Raw genomic sequence first — 6,835 nt, 5'->3', positions numbered from 1 at the left:
CTTCATGCTCTCATATCTACTGCTCAATCTCTATCCCCATGGCTCCTGGCAAAATTTTATCCTCCACCTGCATGCTCACCTTTGACTCCTTCTCCATCTTGCCCCATATCTAATCAGTCTCCAACTCCAACGGATTGGATTTTCTTGGTCACTCTCAAATCCACCCCCTTGGGGCCATGTCTCATGGCTACTGCCTTACTCTGGCCCTTGTCACCTCCCAATTGGACTAGAGCAGTAACCAAGTCTCCTTGCTAACCCTTCTCCCCACAGCTGCCTGGATAGGCTTTTTTTTTTTTTTTTTTTTTTTTTTTTTTGCGGTATGTGGGCCTCTCACTATTGTGGCCTCTCCCGTTGCAGAGTACAAGCTCCAGACGCGCAGGCTCAGCGGCCATGGCTCACGGCCCCAGCTGCTCCGCAGCATGTGGGATCTTCCCGGACCGGGACACGAACCCACGTCCCCTGCATCGGCAGGTGGACTCTCAACCACTGCGCCACCAGGGAAGCCCTAGATAGGCTTTTTTTTTTTTTTTAATATTTATTTATTTGGCTCTGGGTCTTAGTTGTGGCACTCAGGATCTTCGCTGGGCCATGAGAGATCTTCAGTTGCAGCATGCAGGATCTTTTAGTTTGGCATGAAGGATCAAACCCGGGCCCTCCTGCATTGAGAGAGCAGAGTCTTAACCACTGGACCACCAGGAGAGTCCCTGGATAGGCTTTCTAAAATGCATATCTATCCTTGACTCTTTCCACTTTCCAGTCTCTCAGTGGTACCCTGGATAGTCAAGTTCACATTCCCATATGGGGCATACAAGGCCCTTGACGATCAGCCCAGGAGAGCCTCCTATGCCTCTGCTTTATAGATCTACTAGCAGCTCCCTCCTTTTTCTTCTTCTGAGCCTGCACACTGGCTGTTCTTTCCATCTTACTTCATGTAACAGCCTCCATAACTAGATGCTTGAGATCCTTGAGGGCAGGGACATATTTTCTTCAACTTATGTCCCCGGTGCCTAGAACAATGCTCTGCTCTTAGTAGGCATGCAGCAAATGTTTGTTGAATGAATTCATGAATGAATAAATTCTAATATGAATGACTGGGTGTCACTCAGCTTAAAAGTGATGAAGCAGTTGGGATTCCCACTCAATACCATTCCTTTATTCAACAAATTTTTTTTTTTTTTTTTTTTGGCTGCACAGTATGTGGATCCTATTTCCCTGACCAGAGATTAAACCCGTGCCCAAAGTGGAAGCAGGGAGTCTTAACAACTGGACCACCAGGGAAGTCCTATTTAACAAATTATTTATTAAGCTTTTATTATAAGCCAGGTATGGGGCTAGGTGCTGGCTATATGGCACAGAACAAAATGAACAGAATCCCTGCCCTCCTGAAGCTTATATGTTATCTGGTATCAAAATTCATGTCTTTTGCAAGTACACCAAACTCTATAGCAATGAACTTCACTACAGTCTATTTAAAGTGTCTTGAAGCTGCCAGGATAACATGATGCATATTTCAGGGATGGAAAGTAAGGTTCAAATTCTAAGTGTGGCAGGAATTCAGAAAAAACCAAGTGTTAGGTGTGAGGTGGGATTTGATAGGCCCTTAAAGACTTTTTTTTTTTTGGCCATACGGCTTGCAGGATCCTAGTTCCCCAACCAGGGATTGAACTCGGGGCCCTGGCAGGGATAGCACTGAGTCCAAACCACTGGACCGACAGGGAATTCCCTTATTAAAAAGGAAGGAGAGTAGAGAACATGGGAACAATGCAAGTGTTGATAGAAAGAAGCATAGCACGTTTATGGGCACAAGAAGTCTGGATTCTGGATATTGAATGGGAAGATCAAGGGTTCTCTAATTGGAGTGGGGTATCTCTAAGGTATGAGGAGTTTTAAGAAAATCAATTCACAGATCCTCAACTTCCAAGTGTTCTCTTTACCAAAGCTGCTTTCTTCCTTCACAGTTCCACTTCCTCTACTTGCAGTGGCAAGCAAGGTTCACCACTCACCCATCCAGTATCTTTTAGGAGTGGACAATCCAGAGGGGTCAAATTCCTGAAACACTAAACATAGCAACGATTCGAAATGCTAGTGTAGGACTGTGGGTGCTGAGAAAGTGAATGGCTCAAAAGTCAGACAAAAAATTCCTTTCGTTTTCAAGTCAGCAGGTTTCCAAATCTTTGCTTTCAAAACTTGGAAGGAGGGGCTTCGCTGATGGCTCAGTGGTTAAGAATCTGTCTGCCAATGCAGGGTCACAGGTGCGAGCCCTGGTCCGGGAAGATCCCACATGCCGCGGAGCAACTAAGCCCGTGCACCACAACTACTCAGCCTGTGCTCTAGAGCCCGTGAGCGCCCACGTGCCTAGAGCCCATGCTCCGTGACAACAGAAGGCACCGCAATGAGAAGCCCACACACCGCAAGGAAGAGTAGCCCCCGCTCACCGCAACTAGAGAAAGTCCGCGCGCAGCAACGAAGACCCAACGCAGCCAAAAATAAATAAAAATTTTTTAAAAAATGAAGTATAATTAATTTACAATGTTGTATTACTTTCAGGTGTACAGCAAAGTGATTCAGTTATATATATTCTTTTTCAGATTATTTTCCATTATAGGTTATTACAAGATATTGAATATAGTTCCCTGTGCTATACAGTAGGTTTATCTATTTGTTCATGTATTTTTTAAATACATTTATTTATTTATTTTTATTTATTTATCTTTGGCTGCACTGGGTCTTCGTTGCTGTCCGTGGGGTTTCTCTAGCTGCGGCGAGCAGGGGCTAGTGTTTGTTGCGGTGCGTGGGCTTCTCATTGCGGTGTCTTCTCTTGTTGCGGAGCACAGGCTCTAGGCATGTGGGCTTCAGTAGTTGCAGCACGCAGGCTCAGTAGTTGTGGTGCTCGGGCTTAGCTGCTCCGCGGCACGTGGGATCTTCCCGGACCAGGGCTCACACCCATGTCCCCTGCATTGGCAGGTGGATTCTTAACCACTGCGCCACCAGGGAAGCCCTGTTCATGTATTTTTAAGATGGATGATGGTGAACATCAAATCTCTATGGGTTCTGAGTCTTAGTCAATACATTTAAAAGGGTAATATAGTAGTTTTATATTAAAATATTAATGTTTATAAAATAGTAGAAATTACATCCATACTCTGCAACTACTAAGTTTTAAACTAATATGAAGTATATTAGATGTCACCTTAAAAATGTACAAGGAGCTGCATTAGTTCTTATATATTCTTTTAGGGGTAGCGGGGCAAAAATTTTGAGGACTACTAACTATGAGGTAGAATGAGGCCTGATTAGAGACATTCTTGGAAGCCAGGTAGTGTTTAAACTTGAGGTGGCAAGCCAATTCCTAAGTCTTGGTTTCCTCATCTGTAAATGGGGTCCATTCCAGGCTTTTTAACATTCTATGATGGGACACAGGAGGTATTGCTGGTTGCAGTGTGACAGTGAAAGGAAGCTCACCCTGAATCCACATCAGGACTGGCATGAGAAGCTGTCGGTCTGGTGGGACATTATCGGGTGCAGAAGAAGATATTTTGCCATCTTTTTTTTTTTTTTTTTTTGCGGTACGCGGGCCTGTCACTGCTGTGGCCTCTCCTGTTGCGGAGCACAGGCTCCGGACGCGCAGGCTCAGTGGCCATGGCTCATGGGCCCAGCCGCTCCACGGCATGTGGGATCTTCCCGGATCGGGACACAAACCCGCGTCCCCTGCATCGGCAGGTGGACTCTCAACCACTACACCACCAGGGAAGCCCTGCAGTCTTTTAATTCCAGGGTTATAAAAGAACTCCTTTGTCCTTACAAACATCCTGGACAAAGGAGAGTGTATCCAGTCTCTGATACCTTCATAGATCCCTATAAGCTCTGGGGGCCATGTGGAAAATACAGCCACTGTGGCCCCAGGTCACCCGTGAGGGTTGGGGAGGTTGGGCAACTGGCTGGAATGCAAGTGGTTTGTTGCAAACTGTTGCCAGGATATGCAAGGCGCCTCTTCCTCAAGACCAGTGTCTATCCAGGCCAAAGAGGTGCCAGCTGAAAGTTGCCTCTCTGGCCCCTGCTGTAGGTGAGAGGGTGAGGAAGAGGAACGCTGAGGAGGCCGTTCTCAGGAGGCTAAGGAGGCCTCCACCTGCTGGCTGGAGCTTGAAATGGCTGTGGAGGAGACCGGATCTAATTCAAAGCTGGTCTAGCCTTATTCTACACCGTAAGTTATTGTTCAGTTACACTGTAATTGGGCATCCGAGCAGGTTTTGGTAGCTGAGCTCTCTGGCTGGTCTGAAAAGGGTTGCAGAGGCTTGGCAGGGACCAACTTTTCCCACTGTGAGCTGTGCCTGTGGGCAAATCTAGTCAAAATGAAGATTTGGGGAAGCTGTGTTAGTCTGTTTTAGATTCAAGTAATAGAAACTAACTGATTTAAGTTTAAAATATATGTATAGGGCTTCCCTGGTGGCGCAGTGGTTGGGAGTCCGGCTGCCGATGCAGGGGACACGGGTTCGTGCCCGGCCCGGGAAGATCCCACATGCCGCGGAGCGGCTAGGCCCGTGAGCCATGGCCGCTGAGCCTGCGCGTCCAGAGCCTGTGCTCCGCAATGGGAGAGGCCACAGAAGTGAGAGGCCCGCGTACCGCAAAAATAAAAATAAAATAAAATATATGTACATATTTTTATATATCCGTTTAATATGAAAATGAAATGAGCTGAAAAATGTAGTATTTTAACAGTGCTCCCAGAATTTCTTTTAGGGAAGGAGCTGTCTTTATTAGGGGAAATGAGACTTTTAGGGAGGAGAAAGTGAAATCTCTAGGGCATGAGTGTTGGCAGGAACTCTAGCAATGAAGAGATGTGCCTGGAAAGTGGGAAGGATTTGTTTTCTCTCTGGAGAGAATGGGATAGAGGAGAGAATGGTGGGGCAGGGAGGAGAGGTAGTAATTTGGGAAAAGACCAGGCTCTAAGGAGTGAACAGCCAGTCAGAAAACCTCAACGCCGCCAGTGCAGAAAGGACTTTAAAAAAATGTCAGCTGTGTGAGTTTAAACTGTTTGCAATGCATCACGTGACCCTTCCCCAGGGCCCAGAGCATCATAACATCTATACCCATGAATGTTTTGTGTGGGAAGAAGTGTGGGCAGTCCTCAGGAAGGGCTGAGTTTCATCTCTACATTTCTGAACTGTGTGACTGCGACAGCCTGGCAGAAGCTGGAGCCTGGAGGCAGAGAGATTTAGGAGAATATAAATCCCTGAGAAATTTGCAGAAATCTTAGGGATGGCTTTGGCTTCCACAACCCATTTTTTCTTCCATCTCAAAGGCAAGGAGGTTGACATCTGAATTACAAAAGTACTGCGCCGGGAATTCCCTGTCGGTCCAGTGGTTAGGACTCTGCCACTGCAGGGGTTATGGTCCCTGGTAGGGGAATTAAGATCCCCACATGCTGCAGCAAAAAAAAAAAAAGTACTGCACATTCATTTCAAAAAGTAGAAAAAAAAGAAGCAGAAAGAAAAAAAAAAGCACTCGTAGTTCTACTATCCAGATATCTAGGAGTGTAGGAGAGGGGGAGAGGTAATCTTTATTTTAAAGATGATGGAAAGGAGGAAGTTACCCATTGATCATACACCAATACCCATTGATCAAGTTTTGTTCATTGCCAGATGGCAAACCCATCTTCTTCTCCCATACTGCCCTCCAGCTGCTGGGTACCTTTTTATGGTATATCTGAAGGTTGGAATAACACGTCTCCTCCAGGTCCTAAAGACCTGGGTTAAGAAGCGAGAACAGAATTTTCTACAACAGTAAGGAGGGTGCTCCCCATTTAGGTGGGCAAGTGTATTAGATAAATAGGAAGATAGGTAAGAAATCCAGAACCATAAATTTCTAGTTGCAGAAGCCTCTTGAGGCAGCAAGGCCCTTTTGTGAAAATTACAGGGAGCACAGTCTTTTCCAGTGGAATTTGGATATCCAGGTTCTAACCTCAGCATTGCTTCTCACTGCAAGTCACGCACCTTTTCTGGGACAGTGTCTTCACTGGAAGTTTGAGGAGACTGTACGAGATGATCTCTAAGTTCCCTTCCAGCTTTAAATTCTCTTTTGTGATACTTGCCAGACTTGCTTTACTGGCCCTGGAGCTTCCTCCCCAGCTCCTCCTTGAGCTGCTGCGCCCTCGTCCCGCACCAGAGGACGCTGCAGGCGGGCCCGGGTCAGCGTGCTGGTGGGCGGAGTGGCAGAATCAGGGGCGACTCTAGGAGGCGCGGTGATTGGCCGCGACCGGGGCGGAAGGGGGCGTGGAGAGGGGAGGGGAGGAGCTGCGCGGTGACGTCACTCTTGTGGGGCGGGGCCAGGCGGCGCAGCGTGTGACGCCGCGGCCGCCGCGGCCGCCGCGGATCTGGGGATTAATGGGAAAAGTTTTGGCAGGAGCCGAAGGATCCTACGGAGCCTGCGGGACGGCGGCGGTGGCGCGGAGGGCAGCCAGAACAGGTCAGTCCGGGTCCGGGGAAGCGGGTAGGCAAGCAGCGGAGGGAAGCAGCGGGCCCGGGCTGAGGCGGGCAACGCGGCTGGGGCGGAAGGCCCGGCGGGGAGTGGAGTGGGGAGAGTCGCAGGGGTCGGCTGACGGAGCGGCTGCCGCTTCCTGTCGCTCTGGCCCGGGCGGGTCGCGGTCGTCCGTTGCTCTCCTGACACCCCGCCCCGCTTCTCCTGCTCCCCCAGCCTTTGGACGCCTATCAATATTTGAGCCCGAACCACAGGCCTCCCCCCAACCCCCAGACTCTGTGCCCCCTTTTGGGCCTCGTGTCTCCGTCTCCTCCCACTTCTGTGTTCTGAGAGCCCCATCCCAGGCTCTAGGTCCTCTCCC

General features: G+C 48.6%; 1 protein-coding gene across 1 annotated transcript in view; it reads left to right on the top strand.

Annotated features, from left to right (window-relative positions):
• Window positions 1-6,321: 6,321 nt before the first annotated feature.
• The window catches only part of PPARD (peroxisome proliferator activated receptor delta), a 77,148-nt gene continuing 76,634 nt past the window's right edge, over window positions 6,322-6,835 (top strand). Inside the window, exon 1 of the mRNA XM_060021955.1 lies at window positions 6,322-6,462. The gene's annotated coding sequence lies outside the window, so the exon portion shown is untranslated. The remainder of the gene's footprint in view (window positions 6,463-6,835) is intronic.

This window comes from Delphinus delphis, chromosome 10 (genome assembly GCF_949987515.2).
Source record: "Delphinus delphis chromosome 10, mDelDel1.2, whole genome shotgun sequence".
NCBI lineage: Eukaryota > Metazoa > Chordata > Mammalia > Artiodactyla > Delphinidae > Delphinus > Delphinus delphis.
This window is presented reverse-complemented; position numbering and strand designations above follow the sequence as displayed.